We start from the raw sequence: 25481 nt of genomic DNA, 5'->3' as shown, positions 1-25481 counted from the left end.
TGTCCCCCCCATCCCCCCCTGGGATTTCCGCCCATGCAAATAAGATATCAAGGAGTGTGCATTAAAATTAAATGTACAAAATTAAAACATATTAAAAGTCTAAAGAACATGATTAAGCTGACTGCATGTCCACAAGAATTGACATGACCGTTTAAAAAAATCTCAAATGATTTCTGATGCTGTACTATTGAAGGCTTCCTCAACTATTTCCCTCCAGTTGCCTTTGATTTAGTTTAGTTTAGACATATAGCGCGGAAACAGGTCCTTCGGCCCACCGCGCCTGCGTCGACCAGCTATCCTCATGCACTGGCGGGGGGCTTCGCCCGGCGGGGGCTTCAACATCGGGAGCCTCGATTGCCTAGACGCAGCAAGTTGACCGCGGGTCGGTGAAAGATCCCGCAGCCGATTTTAAGCCATGCTGGGCGATGAAAGGCCCCGCGAACGGGCCGATACAGACTAGGGACAATTTACAGTCTTTACCGAAGCCAATTAACCTACAAACCTGTACGTCTTTGGAGTGTGGGATCTCGGAGAAAACCCACGCAGGTCACGGGAGAACGTACAAACTCCGGGCAGACAGCGCCTGTAGTCAGGATTGAACCCGGGTCTCTGGCGCTGTAAGGCAGTAACTCTACCGCTGCACCACCGTGTAGCCTCAAGGTTTGTTGGTTGGCCTCAGTTTAATAGAGTTCATTCTACTACTGTCATACAAGCAGGAGGTCAGATCATCACTTCATCACACGGGGAATGGTATGTTTTCCTTGGGTCTGCAGATCATTCCTGAACACAAAGATAAGAGTACGCACAGACCAAATGATTCATAAGTTCTGGCTAACAAATAGGAACCCATCACAGTGGAAATAACATGACTACATCTCCTTATTAATCCAAAATAACATAAGCGGAATAAATCAGGCAGACGCACAGAGTCTTTTGCCCAGAGTTGGAGAATCGAGAAGTAGAGGACATAGGTTTAAGGCGAAGGAGGGGGGGAAGGGGAAGATATTATAGGAACCTGAGGGGTAACGTTTTCACACAAAGGGTGGTGGGTGTATGGAACGAGCTGCCGGAGGAAGTAGTTGAGGCAGGTACTATCGCAACGTTTAAGAAACAGTTGGACAGGTGCATGGATAGGACAGGTTTAGAGGGTTATGGGCCAAACGCAGGCTTGTGGGACTAGTGCAGATGAGACATGTTGGTCGGTGTGGGCAAGTTGGGCCGAAGGACCTGTTCCCACACTGTATCACTCTATGACTCTGCCTTGTAGAATACTGGATATAAAGGAAGCTAGAATCCACTGCATGATGCTGGGAGTCACTGCTTGTTGCCTACCGCATTACCAGAACTCATTTGAAACTTTCCAAAGGTAGTGACTAAGCCTGGAATAGTACACTCACCCAAAAAGCTGCAGTCCTTGCGTAAACTTTTCAACTGAATGCCAAGAATGCGTTAGAGACTTCACAGCTAAAATATTTTATCATGAGATCTTTAACGTCAAAATATTGTATCAAAATACGTTGAGATACTATGTGTGGACTACCAGATATTTGATTTGCTTCCCTAGGTATTCAAAGTGTATAAATACATATATTTATCTGAGAGCTTTGAATGCCGTAAACTTAAAATGGTAAAATGGGAAAAGTTTAATGAAATGGATTTCATCCCCTCAATTGTTGAGTGTTTAAAGCAGAAAGATTGACCTTCTGAAAAAAACCCATAACTGGTTCTTAGCCGGTCAAAGTGCAGACACTTGGTTCTTTTGTGGGGGATAAACCTACAGCAAGGTGGCATAGCGGTAGAGTTGCTGCCTCACAGCGCCAGAGACCCAGGTTCGATCCTGACTACGGGTGCTGCCTGAACAGTTCGTACGCACAGACCAATTGATTAATAAATTCTGGCTAACAAATAGGAAGCCAACGCAGTGGAAATAACATGACGACATCTCCTTGCTAATCCAGCTAAAATCAAGACCTTTGTCTTGTTGAATACTGGATCTAAACGATGCCAGAGTACACGTTGCATTAAGCTGGGATACAAAGGGCGGCACGGTGGCGCAGCAGTACAGTTGCTGCCTTACAGCGCCAGAGACCCGGGTTCGATCCTGACTATGGGTGCCTGCTGTACGGAGTTTGTACGTTCTCCCTGGAACATGCGTGGGTTTTCTCCGGGTGCTCCGGTTTCCTCTCACATTCCAAAGACGTACAGGTTTGCAGGTTAATTGGCTTTGGTAAAATTGTAAATTGTCCCTATGTGTAGGATAGTGTAAGTGTACGGGGATTGCTGGTCGGTGGGGACGTGGTGGGTCGAAGGGCCTGTTTCTGCACTATATCTCTAAAGTGTAAAGCTGTTGAACACTGAATCAAAAGGATTTTGTGCAGCAGAAATTATTAAGCATTTTACACCTAAGCGCTCTGTACTCATAGAAACATAGAAAATAGGTGCAGGAGGAGGCCATTCGGCCCTTCGAGTCAGCACTGCCATTCATTGTGATCATGGCTGATCGTCCCCTATCAATAACCCGTGCCTGCCTTCTCCCCGTATCCCTTGACTCCACTAGGCCCAAGAGCTCTATCTAACTCTCTCTTAAATCCATCCAGTGATTTGGCCTCCACTGCCCTCTGTGGCAGGGAATTCCATAAATTCACAACTCTCTGGGTGAAATCGTTTTTTCTCACCTAAGTCTTAAATGACCTCCCCTTTATTCTAAGACTGTGGCCCCTGGTTCTGGACTCGCCCAACATTGGGAACATTTTTCCTGCATCTAGCTTGTCCAGTCCTTTTATAATTTTATATGTTCCTATAAGTTACCCCCTCATCCTTCTAAACTCCAGTGAATACAAGCCTAGTCTTTTCAATCTTTCCTCATATGACAGTCCCGCCATCCCAGGGATCAATCTCGTGAACCTACGCTGCCTCAATCACAAGGATGTCCTTCCTCAAATTAGGAGACCAAAACTGTACACAATACTCCAGATGTGGTCTCACCAGAGCCCTATACAACTGCAGAAGAACCTCTTTACTCCTATACTGAAATCCTCTTGTTATGAAGGCCAACATTCCATTAGCTTTCTTCACTGCCTGCTGTACCTGCACGCCAACTTTCAGTGACTGGTGTACAAGGACACCCAGGTCTCGCTGTACCTCCCCCTTACCTAACCTAACCCCATTGAGATAATAATCTGCCCCCTTGTTTTTGCTGCCAAAGTGGATAACCTCACATTTATCTATATTATACTGCATCTGTCACTCAACCTGTCCAAGTCACCCTGCAACCTCCTAACAACCTCTTCACAGTTCACACTGCCACCCAGTTTTGTGTCATCCGCAAACTTGCTAGTGTTGCTCCTAATTCCCTCTTCCAAATCATTAATATATATGGTAAACAGTTGCGGCCCCAACATCGAGCCTTGCGGCACTCCACTCGCCACTGCCTGCCATTCTGAAAATGACCCGTTCACTCCTACTCTTTGCTTCCTGTCTTCTCAGAGAATGACTATTCAGCACAGCACTTCAAGAACAATGCACTCGCGCTTACATCATCGTTTTCCAGAGGGAAAAAAAAACTTTCTACATGATCACGTATCCCAAAGAATCCGTCTTTAACCCCAATGTTTATGAAAAAATGTTTAGTTAGAATCTAAGCTAATGTTCTAGACATCTTTTGTTGACCATATGTGTTGATGTAAATCAAAAACTCAGCAGCTTGTCCAAATACTGAGAGAAGAACAATATTACTCATCCTGCAAACACAAATTGAGATGCTACTGTTTCAAATCAGCAGATCTAGTCATTACTGTGTGCAGTTCTGGTCACCCCATTAGTTAGTTTAGTTTAGTTTAGAGATACAGCGCAGAAACAGGCCCTCCAGCCCGCTGAGCCCGCACCGAACAGCGGTCCCTGCACATTAAAGGGCCTGTCGCACATTCACCACCTAATTCATGACCTTTTTTACTCATGGACATTTTTCATCATGTTGAAAAAACGCTCCGACCTACTTGATGCCACGAGTACCTACGACTAGCATCACGGCCTGCTACGACCTACCTACGACCTCCTACGACATCGTGACGACCATGCTGCGAGTATGATTCAAGGGCAAACTCGGCAGAGGTCGTGAAAGTGGGACAGGCCCTTAACACTATCCAACACACACTAGAGACAATTTTACATTTATTATACCAAGCCACTTAGACGACAAACCTACTTGTCTTTGGAATGTGGGAGGAAACCAAAGATCTCGGAGCGCGGACACAGGGAGAACGTACAATCTCCGTACAGACAGCGCCCATAGTCGGGATCGAACCTTGGTCTCTGGCACTGTAAGCGATGTAAGGCACCAACTTTACCGCTGCGCCACTGTGCAACCCTTAATGGGAGGATGCAGAGGCTTTGGTGAGGGTGCAGATGAGGTTTACCACAATGCCGCCTGGATTAGAGGAAGCATTCCTCAAAGGAGGTTGGATAAACTTAGATTGTTTTCTCTGGAGTGTCAGAGGCTGCGTGGTGACCTGATAGATGTATATAAAATGATGATGGGCAGACAGGTAGACAGGGTGTGCGGACCTTTATAAATCAGAGCGTTGAGTATAGAAGTTGGGATGTAATGTTAAAATTGTACAAGGCATTGGTGAGGCCAATTCTGGAATATGGTGTACAATATTAGTCGCCAAATTATGGGAAAGATGTCAACAAAAGTACAGAGGAGATTTACTAGGATGTTGCCTGGGTTTCAGCAACTAAGTTACAGAGAAAGGTTGAACAAGATAGGTCTTTATTCTTTGGAGCGCAGAAGGTTAAGGGGGGACTTGATGGAGTTCTTTAAAATGATGAGAGGGATAGACAGAGTTGACGTGGATAAGCTTTTTCCATTGAGAGTAGGGAAGATTCAAACAAGAGGACATGATTGGAGAATTAAGGGACAAAAGTTTAGGGGTAACATGAGGGGGAACTTCTTTACTCAGAGAGTGGTAGCGGTGTGGAATGAGCTTCCAGTGGAGGTGGTGGAGGCTGGTTCGATTTTATCATTTAAAAATAAATTGGATAGGTATATGGACGGGAAAGGAATGGAGGGTTATGGTCTGAGTGCAGGTAGATGGGACTAGGGGTGAATAAGTGTTCGGCACGGACTAGAAGGGCCAAGATGGCCTGTTTCCGTGCTGTAATTGTTATATGGTTATTTGGTTACTATCAGAATCTTTTTCCCCAGGGTGGAAATGACAAGGACTAGAAGACATAACTTTATGGTGGAATGGGAAAAGTTGAAAGGAGGTGGGGGGAATCGAGAAACTGAGGGCATTGGTTTAAGGTGAAGGGGGAAAGATTTTATAGGAGTCTCAAGGGTAACTTTTTGACGCAAAGGGTCGTGGGTGTATGGATCGAGCTGCCGGAGGAGCTGGCTGAGGCAGGGACTATCGCAACGTTTAATAAATAAATAGACAGGGACAAGGATAGGACAGGTTTACATAGAAACATGGAAAATAGGTGCAGGAGGAGGCCATTCGGCCCTTCGAGCCAGCACCGCCATTCATTGTGATCATGGCTGATTGTTCCCAATCAATAACCCGTGCCTGCCTTCTCCCCATATCCCTTGATTCCACTAGCCCCTAGAGCTCTATCTAACTCTCTCTTAAATCCATCCAGTGACTTGGCCTCCACTGCCCTCTGTGGCAGGGAATTCCACACATTCACAACTGTCTGAGTGAAAAGTTTGTTCTCACCTCAGTCTTAAATGGCCTCCCCTTTATTCTAAGACTGTGCCGCCTGGTTCTGGACTCGCCCAACATTGGGAACATTTTTCCTGCATCTAGCTTGTCCAGTACTTTTATAATTTTATATGTTTCTATAAGATTCCCCCTCATCCTTCTAAACTGCAGTGAATACAAGCCTAGTCTTTTCAATCTTTCCTCATATGACAGTCCCGCCATCCCAGGGATCAATCTCGTGAACCTACGCTGCACTGCCTCAATCACAAGGATGTCCTTCTTCAAATTAGGAGACCAAAACTGTACACAATACTCCAGATGTGGTCTTACCAGAGCCCTATACAACCGCAGAAGAGCCTCTTTACTCCTATACTGAAATCCTCTTGTCATGAAGGAAAACATTCCATTAGCTTTCTTCACTGCCTGCTGTATCTGCACACCAACTTTCAGTGACCGGTGTACAAGGACGCCCAGGTCTCGCTGCACCTCCCCCTAACCTAACCTACCCCCATTGAGATAATAATCTGCCCCCTTGTTTTTGCCGCCAAAGTGGATAACCTCACATTTATCTATATTATACTGCATCTGCCACGCATCTGCCCACTCACTCAACCTGTCCTGGTCACCCTGCAACCTCCTAACATCCTCTTCACAGTTCACACTGCCACCCAGCTTTGTGTCATCCACAAACCTGCTAGTGTTGCTCCTAATTCCCTCTTCCGAATCATTAATATATATGGTAAACAGTTGCGGCCCCAACACCGAGCCTTGCGGCACTCCACTCGCCACTGCCTGCCATTCTGAAAAGGACCCGTTCACTCCTACTCTTTGCTTCCTGTCTGCCAACCAATTTTCTATCCACGTCAACACCCTACCCCCAATACCATGTGCTCTAATTTTAGTCGCCAGTCTTCCATGCGGGACCTTATCAAAGGCTTCCTAAAAGTCTAGATACACTACATCCACTGGCTCCACCTCATCCATTTTACTTGTCACATCCTCAAAAAATTCCAGAAGATTAGTCAAGCATGATTTCCCTTTCATAAATCCATGTTGACTTGGACTAATCATTTTACTGCTATCCAAATGCCCCATTATTACCTCTTTATTTTATTTAGTTATATTTAGTTGAAACACGTTGGTCGATGTGGGCAAGTTGGGCCAGAGCCTGTTTCCACACTCTATTGGTAGTTGAAGCCAGTTCATTGGCTATATTTAAGAGGGAGTTAGATGTGGCCCTTGTGGCTAAAGGGATCAGGGGGTATGGAGAGAAGGCAGGTACAGGATACTGAGTTGGATGATCAGCCATGATCATATTGAATGGCGGTGCAGGCTCGAAGGGCCGAATGGCCTACTCCTGCACCTATTTTCTATGTGTCTATGTTTCTATGACTTTATGAGATGCGCTGGGCTAAGTTTTGTGACACAGACGGGAGGGAGTGGGTTCCTAGAACTCACTGCCGGGAATGGTGATGAAGACACAATTGTTGCAAATTGTCCAAATGTGGCAATTATGAGCCTCTTAGCTATCCAGAACATGGAGGGATTTGAAACACATGCAGGCAGGGTTGATCTGTTTAACTTATCATCGTGTTCGGTAAAGACATTGTGGGCTGAAGGGCCTAGTTGTGGGCTTTGCTGTTCTATATAGAATCTAAACTAATGTTCCAAGTATCTTTAGTCGAGCAAATATGCTGGTATTAAAAACTCAGCAGCAGGTCAAATGATCATTTAAGATGGGGGTGGGAACCTTCTGGAACAAAGGTTAAAATCTTTCTGCCTCTGCTACTGAATTGACCTGCATTTAATATTGGGCATCTGAAGCATTTGCTAGGCAGATTCTTTATGTTCGTATGAACTTCATAAGTTATCGGAGCAGGATTAGGCCATTTGGCCCTTCAAGTCTACTCACCATTCAATCATTGCTGATCAATCTTTCCCTCTCAAACCCATTCTCCTGCTTTCTCCCCACAATCCCTGGCACCCGTACTAATCCATCAATCTCCACTTTAAAATATCCATTGACTTGGCCTCCCCGGCCTTCGGTGGAAATTAATTCCACAGATTTCTGATCAAAGACATTCCTCCTCATCTCCTTTCCAAAGGTACGTCCTTTTATTCTGAGGCGATGGCCTCTGGTCCTAGACTCTCCCACTGGTGGAAACATCCTCTCCACATCCACTCTATCCAGGTCTTTCACTATTCGGTAAGTTTCAATGAGGTCTCCCCCTCATCCTTCTAAAGTCCGGGCCCAATGCCGTCAAATTATAGTTTAGAGATACAGCGCAGAAACAGGCCATTCGGCCCGCTGAGCCTGCTCCGACCAGCGATCCCCGCACATTAACACTATCCTACACACACTAGGGTCAATTTAAACCTATACCAAGCCAAGCCTACATGCCTGTACGTCTTTGGAGTGTGGGAGGAAACCGAAGGTCTCGGAGAAAACCCGCGCGGTCACGCGAAGAACGGGTCTCTGGCGCGGCAAGCGTTTAAGGCAATAACTCTACCACCGCGCGGTGGGTACCCTGACCCTATTTTAATGCTTAATATTGGGGCCCCTCAACTATTAAATCCAGCTGGACCTTCGGCAGAAACCCACCCCCAAAATAAATGCCCAGAAAAAAGGCCATTGTGTGTCCAGGTGTCGTAACGTGCAGGCGAGGGTTGAGTTACTCCAGATGTAATTTGGGCGGTTCATCTGTAAAATAAAACTAAGCTCTCTGAATACATCACCTCGTCAACCAAAAGAAAGAAAACCGGCCAAGCAATCCAATCGCACAATACTCTCATTTACAGCTACAGGGGAACGAAAAAGCAGTGAATCAGATAAGAACCATTTCCAGTCATCTTGTGTCATTCCAGAAATTTGACTAGACACAAGTCACGGCTTGCGCTCCGGACAAGATTGCCACATCCCTGATCCACACGGGATGATGCCATTCCCTTTGGGAGTATTGAGGGGAAACCTGAACCACGATCTCCCAGGAAAATCAATTCCCAGGCCTGGATAGAGGATGTTTAGACTAGTCTGGACCTCTAGGACCAGAGGTCACAGCCTCAGAATAAAAGGACGTTCCTTTAGGAAGGAGATGAGGAGGAATTTCTTTAGTCAGAGGGTGGTGAATCCGTGGAATTCATTGCCAAGAGAAGTCTGTGGAGGCCAAGTCAGTGGATATTTTTAAGGTAGAGATGGATAGATTCTTGATTAGTACAGGCTTCAGGGGTTACGGGGAGAAAGTAGGAGAATGGGGTTAGGAGAGATCAGCCATAATGGAATGTAGACTTGATGGGCCGAATGGCCTAATTCTGTTCCTATCACTTATGAACTTAGGAAAACCCCGTAGTTTGGCAGCCGAGCCAACAAATTATTCTGATGGCCCTTCTCAAGACTGTGTCCAATCTCTTATGAAACATGGGCCTGCCGATGGTGGGTGCCTGGAACGCGTTGCCAGGGGTGGTGGTGGAGGCAGTTACGATAATAGCATTTAAGAGGCCTTTAGTTGGCATATAGTTATGCAGGGAATGGAGGGATATGGATGACATGAGGACAGAGCTAAATTTCATATCATGTGGGCCGAAGGGCCTCTTCCTGGGTTGTACTGTTCTACGATCTATGTATTTAGAATTGCCAACTGTCCCGTATTAGCCGGGACACCCAGTATATTGGACTAAATTGGTTTGACCCATACAGGACCACCCTTGTCCCGTATTTGACTGCTACTACTCGGGTCGAGGGGACTGTCGGAATATGAGGTGCTGTTCCTCCAATTTCCGGTGTTGCTCGCTCTGCTCATGGAGAAGGCCCAGGACAGAGAGGTCGGATATGGAATGGGAGGGGGAGTTGAAGTGCTGAGCCACCGGGAGATCAGGTTGGTTAATGCGGACCGAGCGGAGGTGTCCGGCGAAACGATCGCCAAGCTGCGCCACTGTGCCGTCTAAATAGGGTATATGAAAAGAGTTTTTTACCCCTAGGTTTAATAGGAACCTGAGAGGCCAATTATTTTACACGGAGGATGGTGGTGTTGTGGAACGAACTGCCAGAGGAAGGAGTTGAGGCAGGTGATCTTGGTGACCAGCGATAGGAAAATACACAGGCACACATTTAATTTCCCTACGCTCTGAGCCGTGACTCAAACCATTCAATCAATCTTTACCTGAAGAACATCACGGGGTTGGGACACGTTGCAGGTAAAGCCAGGCGTAACTGGTAAACTTCTGGACCATAGACCAGGGCGACAAAATAAATCTCCATCAATCTTAAACCGCCTGGCATTCTGATACCAGTTTTAATTGCACTGAATGGTTCCTCCGTTTAGGGTCGGCACGGTGGCGCAGCGGTAGAGTTGCTGCCTTGCAGCGCCAGAGACCCGGGTTCAATCCTGACTATACGGGTGCTGTCTGTACGGAGTTTTTTACGTTCTCCCCGTGACCTGCGTGGCTTTTCTCCGGGCGCTCCGGTTTCCTCCCGCACTCCAAAGACGTACAGATTTTGTAGGCTAATTGGCTTGGTATAATTGTAAACAGTCCCTAGTGTGTGAAGGATAGCATTAGTGTGTGGGGGGGGGGGGGGGGGGGCGGCTGGTCGGCGCGAAATCGATGGGCCGAAGGGACTGTTTCCGTGCTGTGTCTCTAAACTAAACGTACCTGAAAATGTACGCGGAATTTAAGGTTTATGTTTGCTTCTGAAAAGGCAAAATCACTCTTTCACGCATTTTGGGTGGGGGTGGGGTGGGGTTTGGGGGTCGGAGGGTCGGAGAATGGGAGGTTGGTTATTGTTCTTGTTTAACCTCCATACAGAAAGTAAGTTCGTGCGTTATCATAAGGCCACACTTGTAGCATTGCGTTCAGTGTTGGTCACCCTGCTATAGGCAGGATGTCATTGAGCTGAAGAGAGTGCAGAGATAATTTACGAGGACGTTGCCAGGATTTGAGGGGCTGAGCTATATATAGGTGGAGGTTGGGAAGGCTAGGATTTTATTCTTTGGAGCACAGGAGGCTGAGGGGTGATCTTGTAGAGGTGTATTAAATAATGAGGGAAATAGATAAGGAAGTTTGTTTTCCTCAGAGTAGGGGCATCATGAACCAGAGGACATATGTTTAAGGTGAGAGGGGCAAGATAGATCAGCCACGATTGAATGGCAGAGTAGACTCGACGGGCCGAATGGATTAATTCTGCTCCTATGACTTGTGCAGATTTAATATGAACCCGAGGGACAACTTTTTCACTCAGAGGATGGTGGGTAGATGGAACAAGCTAGCACTTCAACTCCCCCTCCCATTCCCAATCCGACCTCTCTGTCCTGGGTCTCCTCCATTGCCAGAGTGAGCAACAGCGGAAATTGGAGGAACAGCACCTCATATTCCCTCTGGGGTCCTTGCGCCCTTATGGCATCAATATTGAGTTCCCCCAATTTGGCTAGCCTGTGCTGTCCCCTCCCCTTCCTTCACCCTCTAGCTGTCTCCTCCCACCCTCCCATCCGCCCGCCCTCGGGCTCCTCCTCCTCCCTTTTTCCTTCTTTCTTTCCCCACCCCCCATCAGTCTGAAGAAGGGTTTCGGCCCGAAACGTCGCCTATTTCCTTCGCTCCATAGATGCTGCTGCACCCGCTGAGTTCCTCCAGCAAGTTTGTGTACCTGCCAGAGGAGATAGTTGAGGCAGGTAGTATAAAATAATTTAAAACGCATTTAGACCAGTACATGGATTGGAAATGCTGGGAGGGACAGGGGCCAAATGCAGGCAAACGGGACTAGCTCAGATTGGGCATTTTGTTCGGCATGAGTGGGTTGGGCCGAAGGGCCTGTTTCCGTGCTCTGTGACTGATAATTGCCACAGTTGTAAATATCAATACACAGAGGTGCTTTGCAGGATCTCCTCTTTGCAAAGGCATCAAGTGATTCTGGCTGAATTGTGCCTGTGCAGCTTTAGATTTACTGTAAAGGGCGTGGGACACATTTCCCAATCATTCCTGAGCATGCCCAACAGCAAAGAGGGAAGTGGTTGCATAACCTGGGCTTATTGGAACAGGTATTAACACACGGCACTGTATCTTGACAGTAAGGGAGAAGTAAGGAAGGCAAACACAATGTTTATTTTGACAGGACTGGAACACAAAAACAGGGATGTAATGCTGAGACTCAGACCACATTTGGAGCATTGTGAGCAGCTTTGGGCCCCATATCTGAGGAAGGATGCACTGGTGCTGGAGAGGGGTCATAGAAACATAGAAAATAGGTGTAGGAGTAGGCCATTCGGCCCTTCGAGCCTGCACCGCCATTCAATATGATCATGGCTGATCATGCAACTCAGTATCCTGTACCTGCCTTCTCTCCATACCCCCTGATCCCTTTAGCCACAAGGGCCACATCTAACTCCCTCTTAAATATAGCCAATGAACTGGCCTCAACTACCTTCTGCGGCAGAGAATTCCAGAGATTCACCACTCTCTGTGTGAAAAAAGTTTTCCTCATCTCGGTCCTAAAAGATTTCCCCCTTATCCTTAAACTGTGACCCCTTGTTCTGGATCAGAGGAGGTTTACGAGAATGATCCCAGGAATGAGTGGGTTGACATATGATGAACGTTTGACGGTGCTGGGCCTGTACTCGCAGAAGTTTAGAAGAATGGAGTGGGACCTCAATTAAACGTACCGAATAGTGAAAGACTTGGATAGAGTGGATGTGGAGAGGATGTTTCCACTCGTGGGAGAGTCCAAGGCCAGAGGTCACAGCCTCAGATGCTCCTTTGGGACGGAGACGAGGAGGAATTTATTTCATCAGAGGGCGGTGAATCTGAGGAATTCTTTGCCACAGAGGGCTGTGGAGGCTGAGTGAATGGGTATTTCTAAGGCAGAGATGGATAGATTCTTGATTAGTGCGGGTGTCAGGGATTATGGGGAGAAGGCAGGAGAATGGGGTTAGGATGGGAGAGATAGATCAGCCATGATTGAATGGCGGAGGAGACCTGATGGGCTGAATGGCCTATTTCTGCTGCCATCACATATGACCTTATAACAGAGATGGGAATAAGGGCTTCTAATGTGCAGTGGACTCCTGTGTTCTTCAAGCGATTCTTCGCATTTCCCCTCCTATAGGCATTGGGCAGTACTGGGAGTAAAGGGCCTGTCCCAAGAGCATGCGACTGCATGCGGCAAGCGTGACCAAACCGGAAGCGGGGTCCGCGCGGATGTCGAGTCGTCCCGTACGAGTTGATGTGAAGTTTGAGCGAAGTCCACGGGAAGTTTGCGCGTGACGTACGGCATCAAGACGTGCGTACGGCGTCGAGGCGGTGCATACGGCGTTGAGGCGGCTGCGGGCCGGAAGGCCGTTGCCACGCGGAATTTTTGAACACGGTCAGTTTTTCGGAGCCCTGTGTGATGACGACACCAGCTCCGCACAACTCCATACGGCTCCGGCGATCGAAGTGGGACCGGCCCCGCGAGGCCGTACGGCTCAAGCGACCACGTTAGGTCGCGCTTGCCGCATGCAGTCGCATGCTCGTGGGACAGGCCCTTTAGGCACAAGTTTCTATGTGTAGGATGCTGTAGGAACTACAGATGCTGGTTTGAAACCGAAGATAAGACGCAAAAAGCTGGAGTAACTCAGCGGGACAGGCAGCATCTGTGGAGAGAAGGAATGGGTGACGTTTCGGGTCATCCGACCCGAAACGTCACCCATTCCTTCTCTCCACAGATGCTGCCTGTCCCGCTGAGTTACTCCAGCTTTTTGTGCAAGTTTCTAATTTTTGCCAGCACAGATTCAGTGGAAACACATTTAAATTTAAGGTTCCATCCGTCTCCAGAGCTGCGGTGGGAGAATCTCCGAGGAACGTTTTGAACCTAGTTCTGGCAAAATGACAGAAGGAAAAGCTGCATTCCACCGCCCCCTGCCAAGGGCTAGCCCACATGTGTGAACTAACGTGATGGATGTTGACAAACTACTGATTTATTCCCCTGCAAACAAGCGACACAAAGTGCTGGAGTAAATTCAGCGGCTCAGGAAGCATCTCTGGGGATCACTTATATACCAATATTGAATTCTTGACTTCCTCAGTATTAACCGACCTTCACCTTCACTCCCCTCTCCCCCTTGCCCCCTTGACTCCCCCCCCCCCCCTTGTCGTTTAACCAGTTCCTGAGCTCTCCTGATTGCATCCCTCTTGAATTCACCCCATCCTTAGCCTACGATGGACCCATCATCACCGACCATGGTCTCATAGAACATAGACATAGAAACATAGAAAATAGGTGCTGGAGGAGACCATTCGGCCCTTCGAGCCAGCACCGCCATTCATTGTGATCATGGCTGATCGTTCCCAATCAATAACCCGTGCCTGCCTTGTCCCCATATACCCCTTGATTCCACCAGCCCCTAGAGCTCTATCTAATCCCGCTGTCCCACTTAGGAAACCTGAACGGAAACCTCTGGAGACTTTGCGCCCCACCCAAGGTTTCCGTGCGGTTCCCGGAGGTTGCAGGTGGTTCCCGGAGGTTGCAGGTAGTGGAAGCAGGTAGGGAGACTGACAAAAACCTCCGGGGACCTCCGGGAACAGCACGGGAACCTTGGGTGGGGCGCAAAGTCTCCTGAGGTTTCCGTTCAGGTTTCCTAAGTGGGACAGGGGCATTACTCTCTCTTAAATCCATCCAGTGACTTGGCCTCCACTGCCCTCTGTGGCAGGGAATCCCACTGTGGTAGGGATGCGGTGGAACCGAGAAGCCGGCCGAAGTCTCATCGGTCGATGGGAACCCACCCGAAGTCTCGGCGGATGACGTAACCGGGAGGGAGCCACTGGAGACGTCGGATGTGAGGAGCAAGGGCTGGTGCCAAAGATGGCGGGGCGAGGAGAGGAGAGGGACTTTGGTTCACGGGAACTGCTCCAGTACATCGAGCGCGCCGGCCGACCGGACTTTGGACTTTTGAGTAATGGTGCCAAAAATGGCGGCGCTAGACCTAATTTGGACTACGCAGTTGCAGCGTGGGACCCATACACAAATAAAAACATTTCTTCCATCGAACGTGTCCAAAGACAGGCAGCTCGATTTGTTACTAACACCTATGAGAGAGAAGCGAGTGTCACCAAATTTCTGAATTGTCTGGGGTGGAACCCTCTCCAAGACAGACGTGAAGCTCACCGTTTGACCTGTTTTTACAAAATGTTAAATGGTCAGCTCGACATAGACTACAAGACCTACATCAAACCCAAACCAATTAGGAGCAGACGAGGGCATTTGATCCAATTTGTGATCCCAGCTACAAAGACAGATGTGTACAGCAATTCGTTCTCCCCCCGCACAATTAAAGCATGGAATAATCTCCACCCATCTATAGTTACCCAACCAGATGCAACTAAATTTAAAGTAGCTCTTTCTTCCCAATAACCCTTTCTGGCGTAAGCCCTCCCTTCACCACCTCCAGTTTAAATTCCATTTGGAATATTTTGGAGAACCAAGAAACCAAGAACCAAGAACCAAGCCCGCATGAGTAACGTATGCAAAAAGAATTTCACTGCGCAGTTGCATGTGTGACACATGAGGCACCATTGACACTATTGCTTCAGCTACTATACACAAAGTGCGGTGGGTGTATGGAACAAGCTGCTAGAGGAGGTAGTTGAGGCTGGGACTAACGTTTAAGACACAGTTAGATAGGTACATGGATACGACAGGTTTGGAGGGATATGTGCCAACCACGGGCAGGTGGGACTATTTTGATGGGACATGTTGGTCGATGTGGGCAAGTTGGGCTAAAGGGCCTGTTTCTATACTGTACCACTCTGATTCTAAGCAAAAAGTAACCTCATCAATGCTTCTACTTCCTTAGAGACCTGAGAAGATTCTGTGTGTGAATTAATGCTCCATCCATCCTCTACAGGTGTACAGGAGAGAGAATACTGACTAGAGAGTGATAGACACTGCCTGGTCCACCCTGGGTACTGACCTCCCCACCATCGCAGGGATCCACGGGAGGCACCACCTCAAAAAGGCATCCAATATCATCAAAGACGCACACCATCCTGGCCACACTCTCGTTCCACTACGACCATCGGGCTAAAAGGTACACGAGCCTGAAAACCTTGACCACCAGGTTCAGGAACAGCATCTTCCCACAAACATATGGCTCTTTGATACTACACAGCACTAACCTTAGCGTGTTTGGGTTTCTATGGGCTGTGTCTTTGACTGCAAATATGGACTTTGGTTTTTGCACCATTATGGTTACCTTAATGTAGCTTTATTGTACTTTTGATTATGATATATTATCTTTGCGTCATTGCATTTACTGGGCTGTTAAACTGCAGACAAGTACTAATTTTATTGTTCCTTGTGGGTACTTCTAGCAATTAAACACTCGGGACTATTTCAACCGACTCTTTATGTGCTGGGGAGAAAACCTGGGTTGAAGGTCACACCCTCATCTCTGCTGAGGAGGTCATTGCCCCCAGGTTAACTACAGAGACTCAAGGACCTTTAAACAACAGGAATATCCCTGCAGCATTGAGAGGGATGCCCGCTGTCAGAGTTCTGTACAATGCAACTTTAAAATCCAAAATCTTTCTTCCTTTAGGGTGCCAGTTAGGGTTGTCGATTTTCTCACTCCCAAATAAGGGACAAAAGGTCAAAATAAGGGACAAATAGTAGCAGTCAAATACGGGACTCGTTGCGAACATTCTGCGAGTTTGAATCAAGGGGAAAACTCGGGAGAATTCGTGAATAACTCGTCCGTGAAAGTGGGACAGGCCCTTCAGGCAGCAACTCTACCGCTGCTCTGCTGCGCTGCCCTAACATGGAACTAGTGTGAACGGGTGATCGATGGCTGCATTCTCTAAACTAAATTAAAACTATAGAAGGTCATCTCCTCCCGGAAACATTCTGCAAGATGGGCATATGGCGTGTGTTCAAAAGCAAATGTTTTAAAGTTTAGTTCATTAAAGATTAAAAATTGAACAAACGTATAAACCTAGTCGATGTTTATACAATGAGTCATAGCACCAAGTGTGTGGGACTTAGGTTGCCATGGAGTGGCTCATGTGTGGAAACTGCAGGATCTATGGTGAGATGTGAGTGTTGAGGTTTGACCTTTACTTTGTCATTTCCTTTCTCCAGTTGCTTATGTGGCATTGTACGATTGTAGTCCAAGGGGAAGGTTTTCTTTTAAGCAACTTTAAGCAAGCTTTTCATCGATTGACTGAAAGATAGAGCATGGAAAACAGGCCCTTCACCCCCACCAACCATCGACGCACCGACCATCGATCGCCCATTCACACTAGTTCTATGTTATCCCACCATCTCACCCACTCCCTACACGTTAGAGGAGCAATTTGCAAAGGCCAATTAACCTGCAAATCAACGGGCTAATAATGGGAAAAAAGCTCATACTTAAATTCTGGAAAAATGCGCCCACACCAACAATAAAAATGTGGATATCAAATATGTTTGAAACATTACATCTGGAAGAGATGAGATTCCTCTTAGCAGATAAAGCAAACCAATTCCAAAAGACGTGGTCTACGTTTATGGACCTATTACAAGCATGAGGTGCAATAGTAATTTTAAAAAAATAAATAAATAAATAAATGGTATCAGGACCTGGCATTGGGAGATAAAACAACAAAAACAGACTTGGTTGGTAGTCTTTCTGCGGAGTTTAATGTTATAATAGAGCGATTGTCCTTACTTTCTTTTTCTTTCTTTTCTAGGGTCTACTTTCTTACTTTACTTCCTTCTCTAACTTCTTTTCTAAGGGGCTTTCTTTTCCCAACACTCTTCTGCACTTCACAACTCTTGCGCACCTTCTTTACTTTCCTTACTTCTATCTTTTTCTTAAAGCTTTAAAAAAAAAAAAAAAAAAATGAAGCGGTACAAAAAATGTATTAAGATATATGTGTTGTGTGTTATTGTAATTTACCGAAAAAAAAAAAAAAAAAAAAAAAAAAAAAAAAAAAAAAAAAACCTGCAAATCAAAGATCGACACAAAAAGCTGGAGTAACTCAGCGGGTCAGGCAGCATCTCTGGAGAAAAAGAATAGGTGATGCTTCGGGTCGAGGCCCTTCAGGGAAACGGCAAACGAGAGATATAGACGGTGATGTAGAGAGATGTGGAACAAATGAATGGGAGATAGACAAAAAAGTAACGATGATCAAGGAAAGGTGGAGCCCACAATGGTCCATTGTTGGCTGTGGGCTCATTGATAACGAGTTATACAGACAATGAAACTCAGCAGGGCGACAGTGAAACTGGTACAACGACTAGGGTGAGGAAGGGATGGAGACCGAAGGGATGCATGGGTTACTTGAAGTTAAAGATACATTTCCCTTTCCCCTGACTCTCATTCTGAAGAAGGGTCTCAACCCAAAATGTCATCTATTCCTTTTCTCCAGAGATGCTGACTGACCCGCTGAGTTACTCCAGCATTTTGTGTCTATCTTCGATTTAAACCAGCATCTGCAGTTCCTTCCTTCACATTTAACCTGCAAACCTGCATCTTCTAGTGAGGAGTAGAGAGGGGTGAAGAAATACAAGGTAAAGGAACCTTAGATATCAAAGAGGTTGGACATTTTGAGATTAAAAAGGAAGAACTTGCAAAGTTTAAGAAGATGGAATCAGACAGTGCCTTTGAGGAGTATAACGAAGGGAAGAAAGAACTCGCGGGCGATTAGAAGGGCCAAAATAGGAGCCGCTAAATAGCTTTGAGGTGACAGATTAAACAGACCCTGTTTATGTAATTAGAAACATAGAAAATAGGTGCAGGAGGAGGACATTCGGCCCTTTGAGCCAGCACCGCCATTTATTGTGATCATGGCTGATCGTCCCCAATCAATAACCCGTGCCTGCCTTCTCCCCATATCCCTTGACTCCACTAGCCACTAGAGCTCTATCTAACTCTCTCTTAAATCCATCAAAAGGATTTAGATTATCAGAAGGATAAATTGGAGAAATACATGTATTTCATTGATCATTCGGTTATTATAAGTTTCATAATTAGTCCCAGGTAATTTGACATGGAAAGTCCATTCTGCTTTGGCGACTAAAATACCAAATAAATATCCATTCATACACATGCATTTTTGTTTTCAGTTTAGTTTCGGTTTTGGAGATACAGGCCCTTTGGCCCACCATGTCTGTGCCGACCAGCGATCCCCAATAACTGGTTCTATCCTACACTCTGGGGACAATTTACAGAAGCCAATTAACCTACAAACCGGTACATCCTTGGAAAGCGGGAGGTAACTGGAAACCGGGTCACCCAGAGAACACCCACGCGGTCACTGGGAGAACGTACAAACTCTGTACAGACAGCGCCCGTAGTCAGGATTGAACCTAGGTCTCTGGTGCTGGAAGCCAGCAACTCTACCGCTGCGCCACTATGCTGCCCATTTATAAAACAGTATATATTAGCACCAACTATGAAACTGCCAAAGATCACTAAGAAACACAAAGGGGTTATATTAACATTGGCGTTGGCATTGGTTATTTTTCTCACATGTGAAGCTTTGCATGCTATCTAATCAAATTATATTATATATGGGTACAAAGTAGTCATAAATAATTGCACTGTGCCATGCAAAGGGAGAAATACCAGCGGGCAGGATATACTGTGGTGTTACACAGTTATGGTTACAGAGAGAGTGCAGATAAAAAAAAGTGCAAAGTCCACCATGAAATGTGTCAGAAGATTAGGATAACGCCCTAGATTGTGGGAGGAACATCCAGTGGTCTGATAATAGCAGGGAAGAAGCCACAATGGCCAAGATCTGTATGCATTCTGAAAATTCACAGACGACACCACCACTGTGGGCCGGATGTCACATAATGATGAGATGGAGTACAGGAAGGAGATCGCGAACTTCGTGTCGAGACGATAGTGATCGTCTTCAGGAAGTGAAGCGGTACACACACCCCGGTTTGCATTGATGGTGCCGAAGTAGAGATGGTTGAAAACCTCAAATTCCCAAGAGTCAGTATCGCCAACAACTTCTCCTGCACCACCCATATTGAAGCAACGACCAAGAAAGCACACCACCAGCGCCTCTACTTCCTTAGAAGGCTGAGGAAGTTTGGCGTGTCCCCTACAATTATCACCAACTTCTACAGATGCACTATAGGAAGCATTTTATCAGGACGCATCACAGCTTGGTTTGGGGAACAGCTCCATCCAAGACCATTGCAGCAAATTGTGGACGCAGCCCAGACCATCACACAAACCAACCTCCCTTCTATTGAATACATTTATACCTCACGCTGCCTTGGCAAGGCCAGCAGCATAATCAAGGATGAGTCTCACCCTGGCCACTCCATCTTCTTCCCTCTCCCATCAGGCAAAAGGTACAGAAGTGAGAAAACGAACACCTCCAGATTCAGGGACAGTTTCTTCCCAGCTGTTATCAGGCAACTGAATCATCCTACCACAACCAGAGAGCAGTGCTGAGCTATTATCTACTTCTTTGGTGACCCTCGGACTATTCTTAGTCGGACTTTGCTGGCTTTACCTTGCACTAAATGTTATTCCCTTATCACAGAAACATAAAAAATAGGTGCAGGAGTAAAACGATGTATCAACTCAGACATACCAATGACCAAAGGATTTAACTGCTTGAAATTGATTTCTTTGGTAGAGAAAAAAGATGGGGCCAAATCCAATCCAAGATGGGTGTCACGGTGGTGCAGTGGGCAGAGGTCCTGTCTGTGTGGAGTTTGCACGTTCTCCCTGTGACCGCATGGATTTTCTCTGGGTGCTCTGGTTTCCTCCCACACTCCAAGGGCGTGCAGGCTTGTAGGTTAATTGGCATCGGTAAATTGTCCCCAAATGTGTCGGACAGAACAATGTATAGGTGATCAATTGTTAGCACTGACTTGATGGGCTGAAGGGCCTGTTTCTATGCAGTAGCTCTAAAGTCTAAAAGTCTAAAGATTCATATCATAACTTAATTATGTTATGTATTATAGATAATATGCTGTTACATGGAAACATAGACAATAGGTGCAGGAGGAGGCCATTCGGCCCTTCGAGCCAGCACCACCATTCATTGCGATCATGGCTAATCGTCCCCAATCAATAACCCGTGCCTGCCTTCTCCCCATATCCCTTTACTCCACTAGCCCCTAGAGCTCTATCTAACTCTCTCTTAAATCCATCCAGTGATTTGGCCTCCACTGCCCTCTGTGGCAGGGAATTCCACAAATTCACAACTCTCTGGGTGAAAAAGTTTCTTCTCACCTCAGTCTTAAATGACCTCCCCTTTATTCTAAGACTGTGGCACCCAGGTTCTGGACTCGCCCAACATTGGGAACATTTTTCCTGCATCTAGCTTGTCCAGTCCTTTTATAATTTTATATGTTTCTATAAGATATCCCCTCATCCTTCTAAACCCCAGTGAATACAAGCCCAGTTTTTTCAATCTTTCCTCATATGACAGTCCCGCCATCCCAGGGATCAATCTCGTGAACCTACGCTGCACTGCCTCAATCACAAGGATGTCATTCCTCAAATTAGGAGACCAAAACTGTACACAATACTCCAGATGTGGTCTTACCAGAGCCCTATACAACTGCAGAAGAACCTCTCTGCTCCTCTACTGAAATCCTCTTGTTATGAAGGCCAACATTCCATTAGCTTTCTTGACTGCCTGCTGAACCTGCACGCCAACTTTCAGTGACCGGTGTACAAGGACGCCCAGGTTTCGCTGCACCTCCCACTTACCTAACCTAACCCCATTGAGATAATAATCTGCCCCCTTGTTTTTGCCACCAAAGTGGATAACCTCACATTTATCTATATTATACTGCATCTGCCACTGCATCTGTTCTGGCAGTGGGAGAGTTAATCCATTCTCTGTACTAAATAGTTAGCTGTGTTCCGCATAAAATCATTCGGTATTCTCAAATATCGCCTCTGGGCAGTGGTTGCAACACTACCTTCCCACGCTGCTGATTTATTTTCTTCTGTTGGAACACTCAATCGACAACTATGTTCCCACCACACCCACCTGTGGTCTGACAATCTATTGCTTAAGAACTGAAGCACAAAGTCCAAGCAAAGCCCATGTTGTCAGTGGGGTGGGTGGCAGGTTGGATCCCAGCTGGCACTGGGTAGCGACTAAGCTGGGACGGCGAGGAAGGTGAATACCACCACTGTTCTCAGTGCCCCTGGCTCAGGGAAGAGGAAATTGTGAGTGAGTGAGGAGAATGTGGAGATTAGAGGTACTCTCTAATCCGGGCAGCATTTGTAGGTGAATTGGCTTCTGTAAATTGCCCCTAGTGTCTTGTTCTAGCGGGAACACCAGAACAATTCTTCAAGATATGGTCGCCTTTCATTGATTTATTACAAGTGTAATATGGTGCAACATAACCCTGGAAAGTAACCGTTTTAGAACTAGGTGAGGGGTGTGTAACGTTATGAATTAGGCACATTCCCTATCTTTCCTGTTTAGTTCTATCTTTTTTGCATTTTCTTCTTATTTCCTTTCTTTTCTTAAGGCCCTTTTATTTTCGGGGCTTTTTTTTCTACACTTCTAAGGACGCAGTCTAATTATCAATCACTAACCGTCAATTATTGCGCCCTACCCATCACTACTATCCTCAAGCTTCTCTTTTTTCATTCTTTCTTTTCTATCAAAAAAAAAAAAAGAGATGTTATATACCATGATTATTATGTATGCACATTGCTTCTAAAAAAAATATTTAAAAAAAATAAAAAATTTGCCCCTAGTGTGTGGGACGAGAAACTGGGACAACGTGGAACGGGTGATTGTTGGTCAGCATGGACTTGGTGGGCCGAAGGGCCTGTTGTGTGTCTAAACTAAACTAACATTAAACAATTCACCACAGAAGCACGTCCTTCAGCCCACAATGTTTGCACAGAACTTAATTCCAACATAAACTAATCTCATGTCCCTGCACATGATTCATTCCACACCTAATTAAAGGCCTTGAATGCCACTATCATATCTGCCTCCACCGCCAACCATGGCAGCTGGTTCCAGGCACCTATCACCAACCCCCTTTGAACGGTGTCCCTCTCACAAAGCTATTTCACATTTCCACGCAGGGAAGAGGTTCTGACTGTCTACCCTGTCCACACTTCTCAGCCTCTGATAGTATCTGATACTCCCTAATCCTGGCAGCTATCGGACAAACCACTTCTGCACGCTCTCCACACATGTGCATGGAATTTAAGTACAGCGAGACTCACCAAAAATTTAAAGTACCAACAAATGAAATCAAACCAATTATGATCTTCAGATAGATTCTTGATTAGTACGGGTGTCAGAGGTTATGGGGAGAAGGCAGGAAAATGGGGTTAGGAGGGAGAGATAGATCAGCCATGATTGGACGGCGGAGTAGACTTGATGGGCCGAATGGCCGAATTCTGCTCCTACCTCTTATGATCAAATCTGCATCATAGTTCTTAAGTTTACTGGGTGTATCTTGCCCTAAACGTTATTCACATTATTCCCTTGATCATGTATCTGTACACTGTGGTTAGCACAATTGTAATCATGTATTGTCTTTCCGCTGACTGGTTAGCACGCAACCGAAGCTTTCCACTGAACCTCGGTACACGTGACAATGAACTAAACTAAACTAAACTAAGGCTTAGCTCGCTTCCTTGTCGTGGTGAAGGAAACAAAACAGCACCAGGCACTGCCGTCTCTCATTCTCTCTGTTGAGCCGCAGTGCAGAGCGCACAACATGCTGGAAATACATTTGAGACATTGTATTTTAAGGTTGTTTTATCTTTCGAGGAAGGAACTGTGAACAATGCGCATTGTACGAGAGGTCAGGTGGAGTGCAGCCCTTGGACAAAATAGCATGTGTTCAGGGGGCGGCGCGGAGGGGCAGCGGTCGAGTCGCTGCCTTACAGCGCCAGAGACCCGGGTTCCATCCTGACCACTGGTGCTGTGTGTACGGAGATTGTACGTTCTCCCCCCGTGACCTGCTTGGGTTTCCTCCGGGTGCTCCGGTTTCCTCCCACATTCGAAAGATGCACAGGTTTGTAAGTTAATTGGCTTCGGTGAAATTGTAAAACGTCCCCTGTGTGTAGTGCTAGTGTGCGGGGTGATCATGCTGGGCGCGGATTCGGCTGGGCCGAAGGGTCTGTTTCCAGGCTGTATCGCAAAAGTCTAAATCTTGATCATCTGTGTAGTAATATTCAGTGCAAATTTCAGCAAGACCTACAAATAATCCAAAAATAAGTCCTGGATACAAGAAGTCTGGTCGTCACTCACTTCTCAGTTGGTTTACACACTTTCCCCCGGCTGAAACCACCCTATACGTTAGTGACAACAGTTAGTATCAAGATGGAATTTAAAGATATATTTCCATATGTAACCTTCCTGAAAAACAAAGAATTTAGGCTGGTACGGTGCGGTGGTGCAATGGTAGAGTCGCTGCCTAACAGCGCTTACAGCGCCAGAGACCCGGGTTCGATCCTGACTACGGGTGCTGTCTGTACGGAGTTTGTACGTTCTCCCCATAACCTGCGTGGGTTTCCTCCGAGATCTTCGTTTTCCTCCCACACTCCAAAGACATTCGAGTTTATAGGCTAATTGGCTTGGTGTAAATGTAAAGTGTCCCTAGTGTGTGGTGGATACATAGATACATAGAAAATAGGTGCAGGAGTAGGCCATTCGGCCCTACGAGCCTGCACCGCCATTCAATATGAGCATGGCTGATCATCCAACTCAGTATCCCGTATCTGCCTTCTCTCCATACCCCCTGATCCCTACAGCCACAAGAGCCACATCTAACGCCCTCTTAAATATAGCCAATGAACTGGCCTCAACTACCCTCTGTGGCAGAGAGTTCCAGAGATTCACCACTCTCAGCGTGAAAAATGTTTTTCTCATCTCGGTCTTAAAGGATTTCCCCCTTATCCTTAAGCTGTGACCCCTTGTCCTGGACTTCCCCAACATCGGGAACAATCTTCCTGCATCTAGCCTGTCCAACCCCTTAAGAATTTTGTAAGTTTCTATAAGATCCCCCCTCAATCTTCTAAATTCTAGCGAGTATAAGCCGAGGATAGCGTTAGTGTGCAGGAATCGCTGGTCCACGCACATTTGGTGGTCTGTTTCCGAGCTGTATCTCTAAACTAAACTAAAATTCCTAAGATGTCTGTGATGGTTTAGTGACCAAACCATTTGGAGTTAAACGTACCCGCAGATAGACACAAAATTGCTGGAGTAATTCAGCGGGTCAGACAGCATCTCTGGAGAAAAGGAATGGGTGACGTTTCGAGTCGAGACCCTTCTCCAGTAATGGAGGGGGAACTCTAGGTAGGAAAAAGGCGTTGGCCTACGCCATCTCCCACGCTGACCTTTCTGTCCTGGGCCTCCTCCACTATTAGAGTGAGGCCCAGTGCAAATTGGAGGAACAGCACCTCATATTTTGCTTACAACCCAATGGTATGAACATTGATTTCTCTAATTTCAAGTCACCCCTACATTCTCTCTCCCTCCGCCCCTCAGCCCACCCTAGTCGTCCTGTCAGTTCTACAATCCACATACCTGGATTCCTTCGTTATCACCTCCAATTCTCAACAACTCTCAGTCTGAAGAAGGGTCTTGACCCGAAACGTCACCTATTCCTTTTCTCCCAGATACGGCCCGCTCTGCTGTGTTATTCCAGCAATTTTTTGTCAGTTTAGAGATTTTGGAGAAACAGGCCTTTCGGCCCACTGGGTCCGTCCCGACCAGCGATCCCCGCATATTAACACTATCCTGCACACACTAGGGACAATTTACAATGATGCCAAGCCAGTTAACCTACAAACCTGCACGTCTTTGGCG

The 25481-nt window shown here is 46.5% G+C and overlaps 1 protein-coding gene across 1 annotated transcript in view; it reads right to left on the bottom strand.

Moving 5' to 3' along the window:
* The window catches only part of lhfpl2 (LHFPL tetraspan subfamily member 2), a 202189-nt gene that overhangs the window by 10836 nt on the left and 165872 nt on the right, over positions 1-25481 (bottom strand). The gene's annotated exons all lie outside the window — the stretch shown is intronic.

This window comes from Amblyraja radiata, chromosome 3 (assembly GCF_010909765.2).
Source record: "Amblyraja radiata isolate CabotCenter1 chromosome 3, sAmbRad1.1.pri, whole genome shotgun sequence".
NCBI classification, from domain to species: domain Eukaryota; kingdom Metazoa; phylum Chordata; class Chondrichthyes; order Rajiformes; family Rajidae; genus Amblyraja; species Amblyraja radiata.
Note: the sequence above shows the minus strand (reverse complement) of the source record. Positions and strands in the feature narration are given on the sequence as shown.